This window comes from Rhodnius prolixus, unplaced genomic scaffold, assembly GCF_049639745.1.
Source record: "Rhodnius prolixus isolate KJV_2025 unplaced genomic scaffold, Rpr scaffold_5, whole genome shotgun sequence".
Lineage (NCBI taxonomy): Eukaryota > Metazoa > Arthropoda > Insecta > Hemiptera > Reduviidae > Rhodnius > Rhodnius prolixus.
The window spans coordinates 20,984,865-21,008,837 of NW_027411624.1; the positions used below are offsets into that span (position 1 = coordinate 20,984,865).

Here is a 23,973-nt window from a genome sequence, read left to right on the forward strand (position 1 = left end):
CAAGTACTGCGGTTCCTCCGTGAGCTGTTCCGTCAGGGTGGTTAGTCTTGTAAGTTGTGTATCCTGTAATAAAGAACCTTGATCTGTCAGTGAAGTGTGTCTCAGTTATCAAAGCTACGTCAATACGTTTGTCATGTAGTAGTACTTCAAGTTCCTGTCTGCGGTTTGTCAGTCCGTTAGAATTCCAGAGGAGAAGGGTTAGGGAATGTTGGGTGATGGGCATTAAGGAGCTTGGTTGGGGAGGAGCCTGCTGACTACAGTTGTGAGGAGAGTTATCAGAGGCCCGATAAGTAACTTGAAGTCTGATAGGAAAGAACTGAGGAGTGAATTGATGTCTCCTGAGTTTGAAGGAATTGGAAGTGGAGGGGGAGCTAAAGACGGTTGTGGCCCCGCGGCCACCCGAGCAAATGACATGTTTTTGTTGACTGGGTTGAAAGAAGGAAAGTGTCTTGGTACTTGAGGTGCTGGTGGCGGCTGATCGGCTGGATGCTGTGTTCTTCGGTGGGCTGAAGGATGCTCGTAAACAGGTCGTTGCCTTCTCGATCGCTGTAGTTCTCTGTGAACTATGCAACCTTTGTAGTTCGCAGGATGCTCGCCGTTGCATAGTGCGCATGTAGCTGGAGTGTTCGGCTGCTTTCCGCAATCCGGGGTGAAGTGGTCGCCGGCGCATTTTACGCACCTTGGCTGGTGCTGGCAATAGCTTTTTGTGTGTCCGTATTCTTGACAACGCTTACACTGGACTATAAGTCGTTGTTTATGGGGCTCTTCGACCTTAATTCGAGAATAACATAAAATTTCAATGTCGAAAATATCTTTGTTATTCGGGCGGGGTTCCAAATCTACGAAGAAGAGTGGGAGCGTTTGCTTCGTGACAGGGTGGATAACTGGTGTTACATTCCGTACAGTGTGGCCAAGCTCAGTAAGCTCTTCCTTAATGAGCTCTACGGGAATACTCTGATGCAAATTTCTTATGACTACCCTGTATGACTTCTCTTCTTCTAGCTGGAAGGTGTGGTAGTCGGCTTTGCGCTCTTTGAGGTACCTGATGATACCTCTGTAACTCTCAACTGTTTTTGGGGTGATTACTAAATCAGTAATTCGCGCTTTGCAAGTGAATGTGTCATTTCCCACTATCTCAGATAATTTAGTGCAGAGAACTGAGTATTTCTGAACATTTTTCACATAGATAGGTGGTGGTTTGTGAGTGCGCACTGGCGCGGTAGGTGCGACTTCCATTTCTTCTAGTTCAGAAAGCGGCGCAAAGGGATTATCAGACAAGACTCCCGGTGGAGCTGTGACTGTGATTGCACTCTGTGTGACAATATTAGCAGTGCTCGTAGTAGCTGTTTGCATGTCGGGCATTGCAGGCTGTCGAAAGATAGGCTGGCTGAGAGAAGACAGTGAACCTTTGGGTTGTTGTTTGGCAGAGGATCTGGTAACCCGAGTTGAGTCTCTCAGCCTTTTAGTTTTGTTGGGTGAGCTGCCCGATGTGTTGGTTCTCTTTTTTGAAGTTACTGACGTAGTTGACTCATTGTCAGTAGAGCTTTCTAACACAGTATTGTCACTAAGGCCCATTACTATAACAGTTCATGTTATCACTCATTCAAAAAAAAAAAAAAAAAAAAAAAAAAAAAAAAAAAAAAAAAAAAAAAGAAGTTCGCGTAATTTAAAAGAATTCAAAAGAGAAAGAGAATTATGTACAGAGAATAGAAATCGGAGAGAATGAGTATTCAATGTCTATATACAGTATGTACAAATAATATTTACAATACAGTTCATTGTCCAACTTTGTAATTATATAAACAGCTACTTACAGTATGTACAAGTATTCTTCTTTTAAACCAATTAAAAGTTAATTGATTTAGCCAGAAAGAAACACTTTACGATATTTAAAGTACTTTTAACGTGTAGCGCGTATTTAAATTGGTCACTGAGACACTTTTCAGCGTTTTATTCGAACAACAAACTACTGAATTTTAAGTAAATTTCACAGAGCAAAAGATGTGATGTTCACTGTTCAAATGTTGTGTATCAACTGCATAAATAATTAAAAAATTCTAATTATTCATTCATTAATGAATAAATTAGGTAGTTAAGTTAGTTCGCTTGGCCAGCAACGACGTAATCGTCGGCGTGGATTTCTGTGGAGAGAACAAGATTTTTCAGTGCTATCAGGATTGAAGTGAGCTTGGAGCCTGGAATGAAATCTGATGTAAAAGTGTGGAAGCGAAGGAAATGTTGAGATCAGTGTGTAATGTAAAGTTGGATACATATGATATGACCAAGAACTTTAGATCCAAGTGTTTGGATTCAGTTCACGATGGAACGTTTAGCTGTTCTGTTTTGTTCTAATCCGGATGTCCATAGTGGCCTTAGAATGTACATAAATATTTTATCACAGAGTGTCAATTATAAGCGGTTATTGAGTAATCTTCTATAGGGAAGAAGGATACGTTTTTTGTGCTCGTAGAGTTAAAAGTTGTTTGTGGATTCAAAGTTGTGTGATAACAGAAAATCGTTAGCTAACTCCTGCATATTTTAAATTCCTCTTCATAAGACAGAAATATCCACAGATCCATTACTACAATAACTACAATTACTACTATGTGCAATAAGATTTGATGACTAACCATTTGTAAACAAACTAAATGAAACAAAACTATTTAAACAGTCTCAATATTTGTAGCAAGTAAGCGATGAGGAAATCACGACATTCATACTAAGATTGACATGATAAACTCGTGTCAGAATTTAAGCAAAACTACTTCACAATGTGTAAAGCCAGTTTTAAAAAGAGAATTAAAGTTGATGTATCTAAGATCAAAAGAAAAAGCAAAACAAATCTGACACCTCAATGACTGTACTCTTTGAAAGTCAAAAGAGTATGTTACCAGTTTTCCTACTGATGATTCATCTTGGCGTAGACTGCGGAGGCGTATTCGATCCTTGGGAAGGCATTGCACTTAACCTATAATGGTAACAGTCTGTTCAACTTTAGCTATTGTTAATACTAACTCTTTTGTTTTAACAATTAATGTGTTAAAAAAATGTATTATCTACCCATTGTGTGGTATAATTATCGATTCTTAATTTCTGATACATTGTTTTGCCACTGCTGATAAAATTTTTGGCCATGTGATGAAGAAAAATCTGGTTGGAACAGTATTACAAATTTCTCTTACTGTAATCACCAAAGTTCGTACCTCTTAGTCAGCAAGTGGAAGGCGGAAACATGGTTAAAGTTTCTAAACCAAACTGATTCATCAACAATCTCAAGATGAATGGATAGATGGACGATCGGCTGTTGTATGTTCGGTCCTTCTTTATGATTATGGGGGAGTTGATCGCCTGTTCGTGGGGCCCCCTGCGTTATCTAAACGGTCATCAGAGAGCACAGGCACTGAGGGGTCCAGTCCATCGGAAGCAGGAGTTTAACAGCCAACAAACCTCTGAAGGTGCTCAGGGCAAGCGTACAGGCCTAAAGGAGACAATCCCTCCATTAGGGATTACACTAGGGGACTGTGGGCCAATCTCTCGTTATCTCCGAAATCAAATAGATTAGAAGAAACAAGAAAAGAAATCCTGGACTCTCTTTTATGGCAGCGACTTGGCGAAGAAACGGAACTTGTCCTCTACACCGCAAGGTCGATGAGGCGGGGACGACTAACCGAGTAAGTTTATGATTATTATAATCACTTTCTGTGCTGATTACTAAGTAAACAAAACTAGACACTAGGACCTCCATCAACTTTTGGGTACATTAATCTACAGGAATGAGATACTCTGTGATCTTTCTGGAAGGACAGACTAGATCCTTCTCCACATTTCTCCAATGCAGAACAAAATTGAAACTGAGAAAGATTACTACCCTAGTTAAAGGGTACTGTTTCTTGAGGAAGTTTCTTCTTGAGATTAGACCAGCTGCGGAAACGGCTAGGGGGACGAAACTTCTTTCCATTTCCTTTGGGAATGCGTTTCCTCAAGTTTGACGCTAGCCTAACTGGGAATGTAACGCTAAAGAGAACTGTTTTCAGACGGGTGGCTCCAGAAATTCACTTGCCGGATAATTGCATATTACCGCTTCCTCATGGAGGCACCAAGTTTTTAAATTAGACACCTGTAAATTTATTAAAGTTTATTGTTGAAAAAGACTTTGCCAAAGTGGATTGTTATACAATAATAGTTCAGAGTCAGAGAAAGGCGTAGGATGTACGTCTTTAGTTGTGTTTCATTATGTCAAATAAAAGTATGTTCTATAAATAACAATATCCTATGATTTATTTGATGTCAAATAAACCGTTTGAAATTTTCTAAGGACTCGGCCCTCCGGCAGAATGCTTGGTTATGGATCACTAATATTTACATGGCATTAAAGGAATGGAACAAACTAAAAATTTATTTCTTTTCTATCCTTTGCTACATGCCTTCTTCCTGCACGAATGCTCTGCACACTTCTACATTTTTAGATGTTCAGAGAATTTATAAATTAAATTCAAGTTTCGTATGTCTTTAAAAAAAAAAAACATCTTTGTGATTCGCTAAAGATGTTTCACACCTAGCTATCCTCCTTTTGATAATTGATAGTACTCAAATGCGAAAAGCTTTCCTCGATTACTCTCAGGCGTTTAACAAGTTGTGGCATCACGGGAGATGGACTAAAATCAAAGACATCCTGTCCCATGCCTATTTCGTCATCCTTAAGTCATATTACCTTAGAGACCGGTTTTGCCAAATCTTTCAATGAACTTCCTTTTCTCCCTGATTTCCTATAAGAACACCTAGCCGAAATAAAAAAAGTGAAATACAGAAATAACTTTACACCATCTTTAAACTTCTTGTTCTGAGATTAAATTGAATAATACTTTTGCAACTTTTTATTGAGTTACCAGTTATAAACGAATATCTGAAAACACGAAAACCAACAAAGGTACACTTTCAAGACTACTCGATCTAAACTCGTGAAAAAAACGATCTAAACTTACAATATAAAACAAACTTATTACGAACAAACATTTTGCAAGGATCTGTATGGAGTACTATCCAAAATCCTAAGAAAAATCACTAATTATTACGTTCACAACAAAATCCTGCATAGTAAAGTAAAGTAATTGCCTATTTTTAAAGGCGGGGTTTACTTCCAACTACCAATTAGGTGTCTTGGACGGAAACGACTAGCAAACATACCTTAATGTAAATTTCTTTTTCTTAACCATTAAATAAAATCCAAAGCCTAAGACCGGGGATCGAACCTACTAACCAACAATACATCTTAGCTTTGCAGGTCTCGCCTCTTAACCACTCGGATACCGTGGCGCCTTTTCTTTTCTTCTCGATTTTTTAGCTAAGATCAAAGTGTAGTATCAGTTCTTATCAGCTTCAATTCTGCATAGTTATCCATCCATTCATTCCTTTGGTAACCGCTCTGAATAAATTTCGGTTACCAAAGTTTCCATTAATCCTTTTCATCACCATCCTTTGGTTCAGAAACTTTTAAGCCTAACCTTACCAAATTCTTTAATCAGACGATTGAAGCGCCGGTGGTCTTGTAATAAATCATGCAATCGTCCTCGTGGATTTCTGTGGATGAAATGAAAAGAGAGAGTCAGCGGTGTCAGGATTGAAGTGAGCCGGGGGTCTGGAATGAAATCTGTCGTAAAAGTGTGGAGACGAAGGAAATATTGAGATCAGTGTATAATGAAAAGTTGGATACATAGTTTGGACAACCCATGATATGGCCAAAGACTTTAGATTGAAGAATTTGGATTCAGTTCACGTTGGTACGTTTTGTTCTAATCCGTATGTCCATCATGTTCTTAGAAAGTACATAAATCTTTTATCAGAGAATGGCAATTAAAAGCGGTTACTGAGTAATCTTCTGTAGCGAAGAAGGATACGATTTTTGTGTTCGTAGAGTTTGAGGATTCAATGTGGTTTGATCACAGAAAATCGTTAGCTAACTCGTGTATGTTATAAATTCCTCTTCCTAAGACAGAAATATCCAAAAATTGTTAATGGCTTATTAATGATAACAAAATTCATTCAAATCCTTGGAAAAATGTTCATTCCAAACAAAGTAGCTGGCTAGCAAGTAGCGGATATAAATGCTTTAATCGAGCAAAAAAGTTGTCTTTACGCTGGAACTGTAATGTGAACAATTTTACACATTCAGCGAATTCCTTCCTTCAAGTCTTCCAAAGTCCAGTTAAAAGCACTGGACCAACATTCCACTACTTTACAGTGTATCTCCACACCAAAATTTTCCTCCTATTGTTACTGGCTGGGTTAGTTTCATTTAAGTTTTGCTCCCAGGTTCTGCTAAACCAGTCTACTCCTCACCCCTCGAATACCTCTCCTATTCTATTGTGACACACTAAAAAAAAACAAAAAAAGGTAGAGAAGTTGTGAACTAGAAACCAGAGCGAACATTCTGCCCGTAGTTGCAGTCTGAGTGACAGAATCACCCTAGTGGAACTTTTCTAAATAACACCTCCAAACTTTTACTTCTTTTCACTGCTAGCAATGTTTTATTTTTAGAAACAATAAATTTTTACTCTTTCGATTCAAGTTGTGAAATATAAATGAAAAGAATGATTTATACAAAATATCACTGAATATTTAAGATTTATAATATACAGGGTGGTCCATTTAAAACGCACCAATCGCTAATAACTTTTTAGGAAAGCGGAATTTCGAAAAATCCCATTCTTACCGTAATCATAGGTGAAGAAGTCTAGCATAAGGGGTGCATTAAAATGATGTGATTATTGCTTTTATTTTATGATAAAAACAAATTTATCCTGATTCACCCACAACCATTATATTACACTATATGTTTTAAAATCCTCAATTATTATTATTTTTGTTATTTGTGTCATAAATAACATTTTTTTGCAGTAAGAGGACCTCCCAAAACGTGTAGTAAAGTACTAAAGTAAAGTAATCGCCTATTTTTTCAGGCGGGGCTTAACTACTAATTTAGGTGTCGTGGACGGAGGCGAGTAGCAAACATACTGTAAATTTGTACTTTACTGTAAATTTCTTTTATTAACCTTTAAATAAAATCCAAGGCCTAAGACCGGGAATCGAACCCAGTACCACAATACATATTAGCTTCGCAGGTCTCGCCTCTAACCGCTCGGCTACCGTGGCGCGGTATTTCTGGTGGAAAATAAATATCGAAAACCGTTCACGAATAAGATAAAATTGTAACTTTGATCTTAAATATCTCAACTAATATTTGAGATATCTAAACGGGGTTAACGTCATTTTTCACAGTTTTTTATGTAGTTTTCATAATCATTGTCAAAATTAGTGGTCCTTATGGAACCCCTATCGGGTTTTTGACCGTAACTCCGCCAAAAATTAAGATAGCATCGGGAGTGGAAATTTTGAAAACTAAACAAAAAAAAAACATATAGTTTACTTCGTGGGTTTTTTCGAAATTCGGCATTCCTAAAAAGTTATTAGCGATTGGTGCGTTTTAAATGAATCACCCTGTGTATCGTATAATTCATCATTTATAGTGACTGAATCTTTAATCGAAAAAGAAGAAATATTATTGCTAATTTCAGTCGTATCTTTTCATTTATTTAGTTTTTATTTTTGCAAAGCTTTCAAATCAGAAACTGGGTCATCTTCAGGGTTTATGCTTAATAACAGTTTAAATTTGTTTTACATTGTTAAGATATCAAAAGGTTGGTATCTCTTCTGTCTTAACTGTTTACGTATTCTAGGTTTAGATATACTTTAGGAGTGTTTTAGGATCAAAAACGTTAGATGTTAACTATGTAAAACAGATTGTAATTTTTAATAAGAATAAGCCCTGAAGCTGACATAGTTTGTCGGTTGAAAGCTTGGCAATAAAACTAATAAATAAATAAAAAGTTATTTATTTAAGTTTTGACGGAAATTGGCAATTATCTTTCTTCCTTTTGATTATATTTATTTATTTATTTATTTTCACAACTGTAGTTAATTTCTGTAACACGTGAGAGACTGATACCTTTATCCATGTTTCATATACATGAGTAGCATGAGGAGGGAATTAACCCAATGGTGAAACTCTCAAAGAAGAACATTTCAATATTATGCACTGGCACTTACTTCATTAAGAAGAACACGGAGCCACCGGCGCTTTTAAGTCTAGAAGGATCTTCTGGCAATGCAGTAAGTTTAATTGGGTCCAGACAGGTTTGATTATCATTTGGTCGCTTGTTGTTTAGTGAAAGTTTCGATCGTTTATCGTAGAAGTCTAGAGAGAAGTCTGTATCGTCTCTTCAGTTCTTTCCTTCAGATCTTTAAGTCTAGTACAGTGGTCGGCAACCCGCAGCTCGCGTGCCGCATGCGGCTCTTTTATCCAAATTTTGTGGCTCTTCAGCCTGTCCAAAATAAATTGTATATTTCAATTTTATTAAAACAAATGAAAATTTCATTTATTAAAGTAAAGATATTTTTTCAAAAAGAATTTTAAATGTGATAGGTTTGAAATTGAATAGAATTATATTAAAATAAAGTACGTAATTATAAAAGACTGCCACCATTTTCATTCAAACTCAGGTTTAGTTATTATTTATTTGTTCATTTACTTTGCAATATGTGAAAATAAATGTATAAAACATTTAAATGTTATTGAATATCATAAAATAATAATTTGTGAATTGTTTACACTATCATCCTTGCGGCTCTTGGTAAGATTTATTAAAATTATTTAAGGAAAAATGGCTCTCTACTTTAGATAGGTTGCCGACCCCTGGTCTAGTAAATGGATTCCAGGATAGACGTTAGTTCAATAAATATCCCAGGATTTAAAATCAAAATATATTTAATGAAATGAAATCAAATTGTCTTTTCCACTTTTTATTATTATTGTATTTTCTGTTTCAACAAATTGTTTTTCCCAATCCCTCTGCTGTTTTATTTAAAATATACAGCCTGCTTTCACGTCCCTGCAGCTAAATGAACTCAACATTTAGTATTATTTATTTAAATTCTCTTACAAATTTTATCTCTTCGTATATCTAAAGAAAACTGTTTCTACAAATCGTATTAATGCAGATGTAATGGGACGGCACATTTTTCGTCTCTTTCTATTGATTCTACGCCATAAAAATATTTTAGATCCAATGACACTCTTACACAGACCTTCCTGTAAGCAGGAAATATTTGCTATATTTTGTTCGTCAATTTTAATCGGGTCTTCACAATATCGTAAAAATATGAAAATGATGAATCAATTTCACCATTAATTCATGGAAATTATCAAATCAAAAGCAAAAAAAAACTCAAAACTTTAAAACATTTTTTGTTTAATTGTATTATTAATTTCTTTGTGAAAGTCGATTCCCTCTATTTGGCGCTTTCCTTTTTGGCCACTGTCCAAAAGTCCCTTTAAAGCCAGTTATGTACTCGTGTAATGATCCGTCCCTTTATACAATAATTGCTGTACACACACAATAATAAAAAATTTGTTTTAATGGCTCATTTTTATCCATTAAAATAAAATATTAAAAAATTGTTGTGATAAATTTATTGCTTATAAAAGAGAATAACAAGAAAGCCCAAACAATAATAATAAATTTAGGGTCATAAAAATATTGCTAAAAAGTAGAACATGAACTAATTTTATGTTTAAAAAGTTTTTACATTATTCTGTAAGCTTTATAGTTCTTGTTTATAACCAGTTTAGTTTTCTCGGCTTCACTGGTTTACTTTATTTACTTTTTGGTTGTTGAAATAGAAGCAATTTTTGACGTTACAATTATTTCCAGATGTTCAGCTTTATAAAGAATATAGCTTGCCAGATATATGGAAATAGATTACTAGTTGGATAATACTAGCAACAAAAAGTCTTGAGTGATATTTACACTAGATATTTTAATTGCCTAATAAACTAAAATATGATGTCCATATCTAACTTCAACATGTTTGCTTTTATAAAAGTGTTTGCCAAAGGAAATCTTTTTAATGACTTCAAATTCTTTTGTTCTTCACGTGGAGTCCTCAAGGACAACAACCCTTTCTCATACCTTAACCAGCTACCTTTCTTATCGTATCCTTCTGCTAGTCGCATGCTTTTCAATTGAAGAACAATTATGTGAGCCTTAAATTGTTTTTTTTTTTTTTATGCTGAGACAGGTTTGGATTTATTTTGAGTCCTGCCTTGTTCTGGAATTGCTTTCTTTGTACAAAATAGAGATAAAGTTAAAAGCATTTTGATGCTTTAATTGGGGCGAAACGTAATCTTTTTTTTTTTTTTTTAGTATTCCAAGTTTTACAAAATGGATGACATTAAAAGCCATTCAGCGTGATAAATGCTCAGCTCCTCTTCTTGATAGCCCTATTTCAAAGTATATTAAGATTTTACAATATTAACTAATTGGAGGAATAACAATGTATAGTGCTAATGAAAGAACCAGTGATCTTTTTTCTTTAATTTAAGGCGCATCATCAGCTGAGATCATGAGCGCCCGGAGTTTTATCCAGTGCTCTGTCGGTCTCCGAACAGTGAAGAGCTCCTTAAAAGAGAAAATCTAATGGCCGGGGACAGCTGGATTCGAACCTGGGATCTCCGCGAGGGAATTTAGCACGCTAAGCACTTTAGCTAATCCCTTTCCAACAATGAGTTCTTATTCCAATTTTAAAACGAACCGAATATTTGAGTTTCTATCAGTAATTTTGTTCTTAATCTATTCTTCAATTTAATTAGATTTCATTAGAAATATACCACATATAAGTTAAATATTAAATTCTGACACTTCTTGTCATAGATATTGCGTATTTGTAAATAGTGTCCTAAAATAGAATACAGTTTCCATTGTTGCAGCTTATCTAATATAAAACAATGTTCTCTTGTTAGAAGTTTGTATAGCAAATTTTAAATAAATAGAATTTGTTAAGGAACAATTACTACCATCTTGCCAAAATTGATATAAACACAATACTTCTTTTTATCTGAAATATATTTATTTTATTTATTAAATAATTTGTGAAGCATAAGCTATACAAATGAGTGCAGTTTTACAAATACACAAAGTAAAAACAATAATATTATATAAAAATAAATATAAATAAATAACAAGGAATAATGAACTAGAAAAGAACATAAATTAAATATCAATTCAAAATAAAATAAATCAATATTATAAAAAAGAAAAGAATAAACCCACTTCTTAAAATAAAAATGAATAATTATTCAATATCACTAATGTTAAAAGTGATTAAAAAATAAAAATTAATTCAGATTTATGTGCTATGGATAGCAAGCAGTCCACCTGCTTAGGATATATAGAGAGATAATGTGTTCTTAATGGCTCATGTATAGGACAATCAGTACATGATGGAGGGGCTCGAATTCATTGAAATAGCAAATTGTGCAAAATTTATAACATTAGAATTATTACGAAAATAACATCTAATTCTCAATTGGCTAATCATTCTGAACTTGATGATGTTACTTCTTGAACCTGAGATAATCTTCACCCAAACCCAAGGTACTAATAGTTTGGTAAGAAAATGCCAAAAAAAAAATATGATTTTGTAGCGATGTGTAACCCTATAAGAGTACATATCAGAGTATTGATCGGTTACAGGTAAGCTGAATATTCTATAACTATTCTATGGACTATTCTATAACTATTCTGTAACTATTCTATTGACGATCCTATAACTATTCTATTGACTATTCTATAACTATTCTCTAACTATTCTATAACTATTCTATAACTATTCTATAACTATTCTATAACTATTCTATAACTATTCTATAACTATTCTATAACTATTCTATGGACTGTTGGACTATTCTATAACTCTTCTCTAACTATTCTATAACTATTCTATAACTATTCTATTGACTATTTTATTGACTATTCTATTGACTATTCTATTGACTATTCTATTGACTATTCTCTAACTATTCTATAACTATTCTATAACTCTTCTCTAACTATTCTATAACTATTCTATTGACTATTCTATTGACTATTCTATTGACTATTCTATTGACTATTCTATTGACTATTCTATTGACTATTCTCTAACTATTCTCTAACTATCCTCTAACTATTCTCTAACTATTCTATAACTATTTTCTAACTATTCTATAACTATTCTCTAACTATTCTATAACTATTCTATTGACTATTCTATAACTATTCTATTGACTATTGTATAACGAGTGAACACTAACCGGAGGCTGGCGGGTGGTGCGGACACCAGTGACCTCAAAGTTTAGCCTCTTTAAAAATAATTTAGAAAAATATAAAAATAATTAAACAATTAAAATAAAAATGTGACAAATTTATTTAATATTGTTTATTTTCTGGTTTAATCGAAGTTTTTCCTGAATTGTAAACACAGATTCGTAAAAATGATCCAAAGGTTCATAAAGTTGAATTTCTCACGAGCCTTAAAAAAAAAAAATCCTTCTAGAAGGACGACAGGAAAAAGAGACGGTTATCTTAGGTATAAACAAGCAGCGAGGGAGGGTGCAAGTCGAGGCGAACATGAGAATGCACTGTTTGTAACAATAAGAGAGCAGGTGCACCGAGTTCAGCTGGTGTGTCGTCTCTATGATGGTATAAGAAGAGTTTTTATCGTTGTGCTCTTTGTCGGAAGGCAATGAGTTTAAAATAAATAAATGGAGGCTCGCTTGGCTATCTAGATACGTTCATAACTTTTGTCTTACATTCGCTACGAAATTAAAATATTCGGCGATTCTTTTATTTAATACAATATTCTAATTCCATTGAGAGTTTTCATTCAAAACAGAATTATTTTGCTGAACTGAAATAGCTTTATCGTTTCCTCTTCCTTTTAGCCTTTTTCCGAGATTTTGAGATTTGCTTAAAGGTCCGCTGAAAAGAGGTATTTACAAATTGTTATTATCGATGTCTGTATGAATGACACCCCATACATTCATATAACTGAAATATTAAAAATCGTAGAAAATATGTAAAACGCATTTAACAATTTTAAGAATCAAATTAAAATTGAATCTCTAAATTTGGGAGGAAAAAAGTGAACAGTCAGAAAGTGTCACTTTACCGCGTACAAATCTTATTATTATTTTAATATTTTCTCTTTAACGGTTATTTTATTAACCCTTTCTGAAATGATTTCAAATGGCGAACTCCTGTAATCCGCGTTGATCTGCATCTGATTGGCTGACAACACTTTACGCTCGTTAGTTTATACCTTATCAATTGATCTACGATCTCGTATTTAATCTTATGTTGTTGCAACAAAATTACAGTCTTAAAGGAAGATTTGCCCTATATTTTAAAGAAGATTTAGGAATTTTATCTTTTATAGAAAAAGAGAAAAAAATTATCAAAGTTGGGTGTTTTTCAACGTTACGCTTTTTCGTGCAGTTTTTGACGATCAACCCTTATACAACTGTCTTACTGGACAGTTTTAATATAGGTAATTGTTGATTTTACCGTTCCTGTCTAGGGTGATTCTTTTGTCCAATAAATGGACTATCGGCTTTTTCATTCGGTGATACCAGAAACGACTGGTGCGCAAAACAGTTTTGGCAAATGCAAAGGACACAATTGTGCAACGTTTGCTGTACGTAAGTATTCTGTCAAGTAACGAATAAGATCTACACTGGGGCAACGCCTTTTCTTAAGATTGCTGTGAGACCTGGCAATGCGTTAGGCAGCTAATCCGTCCATTGTTAGTTCGAAAAACCCTTACAGTTCTTAAAAATGCATTCATAACACGCTCGTTCTGCTTCGGTGATTTTTCTTCTTTTTTTTTTTGCATCGGCTTTCGCCATACAGCCAGCATCGTCTAGGTGCTTATCACTAGAATATCACTTACTCTCCATTCTTACCTACAAATACATTCGCTTCACACATTCATCATTCTACTATATACCGCTATTTGCATAAACCTAACAACTAATCAGGATGGATCAGTACTCTATATTCCTGCCATCCTTATAGCTTAACCGAAATTAAAATCACGTAATCCTTCTCTAATCATTTTCTTCTATTCATTCTAAAATTTTTAAATACATTCATATTTCATTGCTAGCTCTGCTATAGATTGAAGCACATAGATGTTGGTGGAGAATATTATGTCTTCGTAGCGAAATGGTGCATCTAAATACCTGTATATGTCGTCAAACATTCGTTTCCTTTCTACCACATAACGTGGACATATCATTATTATATGTTTGAAATCCTCCTCCTCATTGCAATCGACGCAAAGAGGAGAGGACCTTTTGTTGATCCTGTGAAGATACGATCCGCACACTGCGTGCTTCGGTGTTCATAACTGCTTATTCCATTTGCCAAAAGTAATAATCCGGGGTTTCTATTTGGTACTGCCTTACGTTATATACATTACACCATTCTAGAAATATTTAATAACTGTTTTGTAATTGCTTTTAGTACAAGGAACATTTAGAATTGTTCATTGAAAAAACAAAGCAAGTTTATTTCAGGATACTTTTATGAAAAGAAATAAGTAATAGTGTCTAAAAGCACCATTTCAATGTAAAGTACGATGTCGGCCGCTTTACTTTAAAAAACAATTAAAAGTTTGGTTAAAAAATTGATGAAAGAAAATTTGGTCAATTAAAAGTTGAGAATCAGGGCGGCCAGTACATTTTTTATTCTTCTTTGGAACACGGGCCGGGAAGATTTCAATCCATTATAGAATTGAACTCCCAGTCAACTTGTATCCCTTCCACAGGATGATAGTAGAAGCTGTAGTATAACGCTTCACTACGCTCGTAGACATACAGACAACAGAGTGAAATGCCCCCTCTCTTTGCACCTGACTCTCCGTCGGTACAAACAGCGGCAGTCTACCGGACCACCTGACCTTCCCATCTGACTTACAAACCATTCTCTCAGTCTACGTTCGGTATTCGTACGGTGTGCTACAGCCAATATCTCTTTCGTGATTTCTTCTATTCATTAATTACTTTTTATATTATTTGTAGTTCTTTTATAGTTTATTTTATTGTTTCATAGTTCTTCAAATATTTCTATACGCGCTTAAACCTTAACTTTTTGTTTACCATCTTTTTATATTTACCCATGCCAGGCAGCGTCTTCATCAAGCTCTTCAGTTTACACCTATAAGTGTTTATAGTGGATTATGTTGTCAGTGAGGATTCGCTCAGTGTTTATTTCTTGTGTGTAAACATTGTTATGGAATAGATCTCATAACTGGATACCTGATATTTTTTATAGGATGGAATATAAACAAACATTTTGAAATTTGGTAAGAATAACTTTTGATATTTTTATTTCAATGGTTTATTATTTTTTTTAAAAAACAAAAGAATGAATTATAAAATAAATAAATTTAAAAAAGTTCTACGAGAAATCAGTCTTGATTAACCACCCAATATCGTCAAATATCTAGAATATATTTTGCGATAACATCAAACACAGCTGATGAATTAATTTAAACACTTTCAACATGATTCCATAACATTCAATTTTTTTTAACGGCATGGCTTTACCATTCAACCGTCTTTTGTAAATTTTGTTTTGGTTCTTGGTAGCCTCAAAATATGGGGAAAAAATCCTTTTTCAATTATAACCGGAAATGACTCCTCTGAGAGCTTTTTTTAAAATGTCCGGTTTAAGAATTTTGATTGTTTTTATCATTTACATAAAATTTATTTAATGCATTCGTCAATAATAATGATAATGAAGGCATAAAAGAGAAAAAGATTTTGACAAAAATATTAACAAAAGAGGCGATTTCTGTTTTTGCAATTTCAATTATCATGAAAAAGATATTCTCAACAAAAATTAAGCGTTTTCATTTGAATACAGTTTCACTCAACTTGAATGGGCTGCCAATAAATCCACAGTTTTTATTTACTAACTTATTGAGTTGGCTACACTGTTTGAAGCGCACTTTTCAAGAAATTAAATACAATTTTTTTCTTGGTTTATGATTCTCAAATTAAGAACTTTCAGACATATTTGTCAAAAATTTGATGCCTTCGAGAAAATTTAACGCATTCGTGCCTTAAAACATTGAAATTTAAGAACTGAAACCTTCTATAATTGCATCTTAAATACACATTTTATTTGATATCAAATAGCTCCTGAGTCCACTTAAGAACGCCTTCCTTTAAATAGTCAAGAGATAGATTGACTATACATGACATATATTATTCTCCAGTCAAAATCCTAAATTATTGTATTAATATTGTTTAAATTTTTCAAAATTTAGGAACAATTTAGGTTCTACTTAATTATTAATTTAAAAAAAAATACTTCTAAAGCAAAAGATTACGTTAAAATTAATAAAATTAAAAGAAAAAATCCTACATTAATCCTCCTAATAAATGTAGAACTAACATAATAAAATTAAAATTATATTTATAAATAAATGAAAAAGGATGTTGGAGTCTACTTCTAAGTGACATCAGCTTCCCAGTCGTTCAGTAGGTCATTCGTTCAAATCTCCCTCATCGGGATATCCAAACTGTGCGGCGAAGTTATCTGGCGACCCCACCTTAGTCGTGTAACACTTCTTGCTTAGTTTATAATCATCACGGAACATGTTTTAACTAGCTAGTCAGAGAAATCTTCATTGTAACAATAGAAAAATTAACTTTTTATATATATTTTTTTTTTTTTTTTTATATTTTGGGTTTTTTATTTTTTTGAATTATTATTTCTTCCGATTGTGACTTCAAGGTCACCTTTCTTCTGTTCTTGTTATTGCGTTATTATGATTCTATTTTGGGACTGTGAGGAGCCGTTTTGATAAATAATAATTTTCAAATATTAAGTTTTTTACTACAGTTTTTGTTGTTTAGAAATACGAAAAAGGGGTGATATAGTTATCAGAGGCGATCAGAACATTGGTGTCTTGCGTACATTACATTCGATTCCCTTTTTAGTAGAGAAGTTTGTTAAACGTCTAAATTAAAACTGTCCGGGAGGACAGCTGTACAAGGGGTTGATCATCAAAAAGTGCACCAGAAAAAGCGTAACGTTGAAAAACACCCAACTTTGACAATTATTTTCTCTTTTTCTATAAAAGATAAAATTCCCAAATTTTCTTTATAATATAGGGCAAATCCTTGTTAATGACTGTAATTTTTTTGCAACAACTCAGATCTGATAGATTTCGAGAAAAAAAAAAAGTTGCTGAAAATGAGCAAAAACGGCATTTTCAAAAATTCTTCTTCTTCTTGTTACCTTTTTTGTAAACAACGTAGAGCCTAAATTTTCATGAATGAGTTGTCATTCGATTCGGAATTTTAGGTAGATGTGCCTTTTGGGGGTCTCGACGTTGTATATCAAATGGGGAAGGAGTTAGCCCCATGTATATAAGGCCTCCTTCAAAATTATTATTACTAATTACTCTGTAAATCTTGGCTTGATTTTGATAAAAATTGGTAGGATGAAAGGGTTAGGACTCCTCTAGGTATCATTAAAGCGACCATCTGTTCTTACACCTGTTAATAGGGAAGTACAGCAATTAGGATCTGTGATATCTAATTAATTCTAAAAAAATATTAATGACAAGTTAATGCAGTAAAATTTCTTAAATGATATCAATGAATTATTTAATGAAATGTTGGGTACTTGCTGATTTGTGTACCTTTTGGCGTTTAATCAACCCTTATACTTAACATTTTCAGGAAACATCTGCACAAGATAGGGCTTATTAGCTCGGAACCTTTGTGCAGATTGTGCCAGGAAGAGGAGGAAACGGCCTCTCACCTGTTGTTCGATTGCGTTGCAATTGAGAGACTGCGCTATGACATCTTTGGAACCTTGAGGCCAAAAGAGATAACAGCGCAGAAGGAACTAGTAGGGAAAGCTCTCGACTTTCTTAGGAGGGGAGGTTTCACCTACTAGGTTTAAGGGGAAGGCACAATAAGCCTCGTGTGGCTGCAGTGCCGTGGGGATAGGGTCCCGCCCCGTCTTTTCAAAATCTAAAAAATCTAATCTAACATTTTAAACTGTAAGTTTTTGTTAAAGAGATCATAATATGTCTGAAAAAATAAATCTGTGATAATTATAAATTTTTTTATGCGGATGGCCTCAAAAATTTTGGTTTGGGCATAATTACAATATGATAAAATATAAATAAGGCAAACGTTTTTGAATATCGTGATGGGTACAAAGGCTCGTGTCTTTCAATGATTATATATTTGCTATCTTTTACGGGCGAACTCTACTTCGAAGATCCAAATTAGGTGTCGTGAATGGAGGCGACTAGAAAAACATACTTTGCCATAAAATTTCTAGCATAAATCATTAAATAAAAATCCAAGGTCTTGACTGAGAACCAAAATTAGTGTCCACAATACTTCCATAGTTTTGCGGGCTACGCCACAAATAGGTCGGCTATCGTGGCGACTCCGTTATTATAATATAGGGAGGTTTCATTGACCAAGAAATGGAAATCTACTATTTCTTAGTTTGTTGTGTGTGTCCCACTAATTTTGAAGTCTGTGGTCAGAACAATTCAAAAACTTTGTTATATGATTTAGGTCCATCATTCTACGTGACTATTCTAGCGGAAGTGCCACTCTATTCTAAAAGATTTTAATTTGGTGCTCCAGCATGGCGCACCCAACTTTTTTGCATCTTTTGTTTCCCTGTAATTCTTGTGAAATATATTTTTTTGATTTTTGTTTATTGCTGCCCCCCTAACGGAAGTTTTAATTAAAAGTAAAAGAACAAAAAAAGATGTGAAACACTGGCGACATTCTTTTTTTGCCAAAATTGACGTAATGAAGTTTCTTTTAAACTAGTTTGTGCTGCAAAAGGCTAAAAAAACCCATAAAATTTATGTAATAAAGTCACCAATCGATTCCATATATTCCACACAATTTATTTTCATTCCAAATTTGGAATGTTTCGTATTTAATTTGTTAATATAGCGTAGGTAATAAGCCCGTTAATTATACTTAAATGAGGCTTTAGAATGTAGCTTAATACAGTTTGATGAAAATCGGCTAGCTTATTTCCAATCAGATCTCATAGTGAAACCGATTCTAAACATGAAATCAAAACTTTCTGTGAGTTTCTAATTTTGAGTTGCACCAATTGGCGACACATTCGAGTACAGCTAAATTTATCAAATAAGATACTTTTCTCCGATTTAGGGGACCACAAAACTCGATATGAAAATGTAAACAATTTTAATGTAAATTTATTATAATAAAATGATAATCAAAAATGAACGTTCGCAATACCTTGTCAATACAAGTAAGCAATACTTACTTTTAGAGAAATAGAATGAGAAATAAATACTTTAAACAAGGTTATATACCAACATTAAATGTATAAAATCAATAAAACCCGCATTTAACATCATTGAAACAATAATTAAGATTCTACAAACACCTGAGTAATGTAACCTTGATTGAACATTTATATTATATATGTACATAAGTGCTATTGTTTTTCTTATTTATTTTATTATTATGAAAACGCATTGCACTTAGTTAATTTATGTAGAAATAGCTAAGTAATGGACTTTAAAGAATTCTATCAATGCACTTCCGTATATGCAGAAACAAATAAGTTGCTGTCGGCGGCACGACAAAGGCAATGTGTCAAATGGGGTTATGCAGTTACGTTCATCATATTTCTTATTTTGTCGTTTCAGTACTTCGCAACTACAACTTCATATATTCAGGGTGTTCATTTTAAGACGGCTCAAATGCATTTCATGCTTAAACGGTTGATCTGAGCAAAAAAAATGGTAGAGGAAAAATTTGTTGCCCGTCACCTCTAGTTTCTGAATATGTGACTTGATTTTAGATTCCTGCCCGCATACGCGGCCTCCTCAGATACAGAGAGCAGTTGATAACCTCCTGGATAACCTGGCTTCCGGGCCAGAGGAGGCACCTTTAAAGCCAGAGCACATGCTGCAAAAGTTGAGTGAAGTGCATTATTTGATAAATTAAGGAATAAGTTTCATCCTTTACATGAAAGATATCGATCACTTAAATATGCGGCAGGAGGTTTCCAATTTTTTTGGTGATTAAACGCAACTCTCCCAAAATTACCAAATAATTATTATACCTTCTTGTCTGCAACAGATATAAAATTAATTTTTAGCCATTTTGTGTATGCTTGAGAACATCTAAAGCTCTTGAAATTTGATTTTTCTTAGAAAAATCACTCGGAAAACGACTTATTTCCCGATATTAAATAAAAAAGACAAGCTTTACTGCCTTGGCAATATTTTTAGTAGAAAGGGGATGAAAAAATACATAAAAATGACCTATCGCGTGCTCTTCTTTCTCTTTGATAACAAGTTAAAAAATTGAAATATGATTAATAAATACCAGATTTTGAAATGGCCTAGCACCTTTAATTTTGAAGATATCGAATTACGGTTTCCGGTTTCTTTTATAATTTTTTATACTCTTTAAAACTGTGTATATGAAAAGGGGGGTCAACTGCGAACCCTCACTTTTGGTCGCGCGTCAGCCGCGTATGCGGGCAGGAATCTAAAATCAAGTCACATATTCTGAAACCAGAGGTGATGGACAACAAATTTTTTCTCTACCATTTTAATTAAGGCAGCTTAATTAAAGACGTAACATATTGATCTAGGATTCGACTATCTTGACAGCTTTAAACGAGTACAATTAATTTTGCTTGCGAGTGGTTTATTTTGCGACATTACTAATTGTTTCATAGCAAACGAAACTGGACAGTTCTGCTTTTCAATTATTAGTTCTTTGCCGAGCTGTATAATAAACTCGAAGGAAGTTATAAATTGGTTAATTTTAAAGAACAAAGTGAATCTACAAACATTATGAAGAGAAGTAAAAGATGAAACCAACCGAATAATAATTGATAACAAAAGGACGAAACGTTATTATATTAATTTTTCGCCAAGTCTACAATTTCCTGTGACAATTCAATTAAAAAGGGACCATTACTGTTAGGGGATAGGAGAAGGTTATACTGGGAGCCCAATATTTCTCACATAAACATTAATTTCTACCATTTTTTCCAATTAAACTGCAATTATCTTTCTATTTTTGCTTCACGTTCTCTAGCATTATATTTCCCTTTGTTACTTCTAGCAATGTTCTTTTAACGGTAAATAACATTAACTATTTTTTATAACTTTGTTGTTTTTTTTTTTTTTTTCCTATAACATAAGTAAATTTAAATGTCTCTCGCTGGTTCTGGAATGGGCCATTACACAAAAGATTAACTTTAGAATCTGCAAACATGACTTAAACGAACTGAAGTTAACACACTCTATCGTCTACTCAAAAAATTACTAGACCAGCGAATTAATCTTTTATTTAAGACTCACATATATGGGGCTAACTCCTTTCCCATTCGATGTACAACGTCGAGAACCCCAAAAGGCACATCTACATAAAATTCCGAATCGAATGATACCTCATTCATGAAAATCAAATCAAATTGAAATCGATTGGTGACTTTATTACATAAATTTTATGGTTTTTTAGCCTTTTGCAGCACAAACTAGTTTAAAAGAAACTTCATTACGTCAATTTTGGTAAAAAAAGAATGTCGCCAGTGTTTCACATCTTTTATTTTTAATTAAAACTTCCGTTAGGGGCAGCAATAAACAAAAATCAAAAATATATTTCACAAGAATTACAGGGAAAAAAAAGATGCAAAAAAGTTGGGTGCGCCATGCTGGAGCACCAAATTAAAATCTTTTAGAATAGAGTGGCACTTCCGCTAGAATAGTCACGTAGAATGATGGACCTAAATCATATAACAAAGTTTTTGAATTGTTCTGACCACAGACTTCAAAATTAGTGGGACACGCACAACAAACTAAGAAATAGTAGGTTTCCATTTCTTGGTCAATGAAACCTCCCTATATTATAATAACGGAGTCGCCACGATAGCCGACCTATTTGTGGCGTAGCCCGCAAAACTATGGAAGTATTGTGGACACTAATTTTGGTTCTCGGTCAAGACCTTGGATTTTTATTCAATGATTTATGCTAGAAATTTTATGGCAAAGTATGTTTTTCTAGTCGCCTCCATTCACGACACCTAATTTGGATCTTCGAAGTAGAGTTCGCCCGTTAAAGATAGCAAATATATAATCATTGAAAGACACGAGCCTTTGTACCCATCACGATATTCAAAAACGTTTGCCTTATTTATATTTTATCATATTGTAATTATGCCCAAACCAAAATTTTTGAGGCCATCCGCATAAAAAAATTTATAATTATCACAGATTTATTTTTTCAGACATATTATGATCTCTTTAACAAAAACTTACAGTTTAAAATGTTAAGTATAAGGGTTGATTAAACGCCTAAAGGTACACAAATCAGCAAGTACCCAACATTTCATTAATACTTCATTGATATCATTTAAGAAATTTTACTGCATTAACTTGTCATTAATATTTTTTAGAATTAATTAGATATCACAGATCCTAATTGCTGTACTTCCCCATTAACAGGTGTAAGAACAGATTGTCGCTTTAATGATACCTAGAGGAGTCCTAACCCTTTCATCCTACCAATTTTTATCAAAATCGGGCCAAGATTTACAGAGTAATTAGTAATAATAATTTTGAAGGAGGCCTTATATACATGGGGCTAACTCCTTCCCCATTTGATATACAACGTCGAGACCCCCAAAAGGCACATCTACCTAAAATTCCGAATCGAATGACAACTCATTCATGAAAATTTAGGCTCTACGTTGTTTACAAAAAAGGTAACAAGAAGAAGAAGAAGAATTTTTGAAAATGCCGTTTTTGCTCATTTTCAGCAACTTTTTTTTTCTCGAAATCTATCAGATCTGAGTTGTTGCAAAAAATTACAATCATTAACAAGGATTTGCCCTATAATTTTAAAAAAAAATTGAGAATTTTATCTTTTATAGAAAAAGAGAAAATAGTTGTCAAAGTTGGGTGTTTTTCAACGTTACGCTTTTTTTGTGCACTTTTTGACGATCAACCCTTATACAGCTGTCCTCCCGGACAGTTTTAATAAAAAAGAAGCTTAGAAAAAAGTGCATAAAGATTTGAAATTGTTCTCGACATAGATATTGGTTCGCTACCAATTCCTTAGCTCAGATAATACAATATTCTGTCTTTAAATCTTAAACATTACGATATATAAATATAAATAGCCAAAAAGATTTCGTAAATATTGCAAAATTGTGACAGTTTTTCATTGAAAATTGCTTTTGTTTGCCTGCAAAGCTCTCTGTATATAAATGTATTATTGCTCCAGATAATTTACTTTCACCAACCACCATACACGTTCATAACTTTGTATATATATTTAGGTCATATTGCTACTCTAGCTCACCTAACTTAGGTAGTTACAACTAATATTCCTTTCCAAAAATATATTAAATTCTATTTAAAGAAATCGTAATCTGTATAATTTTATAATATTCTTTTAATGAATCATTTTGTAATTTTAATTTTTTGCTTTCGCAGCTTTCATTACAGCTTAATGTCAGAATAATTAGAGTTGAATTATTACTTTAAAATGGTTATGCCACAAAATTGTAAAAGTAAAGATGTTTTATTTGTTGAGTCTACACAAGAAAAATTCGTTTTTTAGTGTGAAAAATAGTGTGTATTTGCGCGTACACTGTAATTCCAAAATAGAAAAGTTACAGGAAATTAAAATTAATTAATATTTCGTTGAAAGCGCCATTGGAGGGCACCACAATAAAGTATTAGATAAAAACGTTAGTTTAGAAGTATTTTCAAAAATAGTTTTTTTTTATTTTTCTCTTTTAGGTAGGTGACAGGTAGTTTAGGCTCTCTCTAAAGTGCCAATTCTGTACATTGTATTGTCTACCCACCTTTATAATTTCATTAAGAATTAAATGATGAACTAAACTTTCAAATTTGAGGAAAATCTACCGATCTAAAATGCCCCTTGCTGAATAGATTTCCCAGTATTTTGAGATCTCCGATACAGCTATGACCTTGATGTAACTGATTGGATAAATGTAGTTCTATCACTTTTCTTTGTAA

At 33.4% G+C, this 23,973-nt stretch overlaps 1 protein-coding gene and 1 pseudogene across 1 annotated transcript in view; both read left to right on the forward strand.

The window, feature by feature from the left end:
- Window positions 1-5,321: 5,321 nt before the first annotated feature.
- On the forward strand, window positions 5,322-5,461 carry LOC141459021 (U2 spliceosomal RNA; annotated as a pseudogene).
- Window positions 5,462-14,869: 9,408 nt separating this feature from the next.
- The window catches only part of Cad99C (cadherin 99C), a 474,090-nt gene continuing 464,986 nt past the window's right edge, over window positions 14,870-23,973 (forward strand). The window contains exon 1 of the mRNA XM_074137327.1: window positions 14,870-15,240. The gene's annotated coding sequence lies outside the window, so the exon portion shown is untranslated. The remainder of the gene's footprint in view (window positions 15,241-23,973) is intronic.